Raw genomic sequence first — 470 nt, 5'->3', positions numbered from 1 at the left:
ATGGCCATCCTGCCTGGAGTTAGATGGTATCTCAGTGTGGCTTTAATTTGCATTTCTTTGATGACTAGTGAGGCCGAGCATTTTTTCATGTATCTGTTGGCTGCTTGTATACCTTCTTTCAAGAAGTATCTATTCATATCTTGGCCCACTTTGTTTGTGTTTTTCTTTTCTGCATGTTTGAGTTTCTAGTACAACCTAGATATTAGGCATTTGTCAGACATACAGTTGATAAATATTTTTTCCTATTCTGTGGGCTGTCTCCCTGCTCTCACAATGGTTTCTTTGACTTTGTAGAAGATTGTCAGTTTGATGAGCTCCCACTTGTCTATCTTATCTCTTATGACATGGACACTTGGGGTTTTGACCAGGAATTGCTTGCCAGTTCCAATTTCCATAAGGGTGTCTCCTGTATTTTCTAAGGTTCTTATAGTCTGAGGTTTTACATTTAGGTCTTTGATCCATTTAGAGTT

The sequence above is a fragment of the Carlito syrichta genome, unplaced genomic scaffold, assembly GCF_000164805.1.
Source record: "Carlito syrichta isolate Samal-C Ts95f unplaced genomic scaffold, Tarsius_syrichta-2.0.1 Scaffold308087, whole genome shotgun sequence".
Taxonomy (NCBI): domain Eukaryota; kingdom Metazoa; phylum Chordata; class Mammalia; order Primates; family Tarsiidae; genus Carlito; species Carlito syrichta.
Note: the sequence above shows the minus strand (reverse complement) of the source record.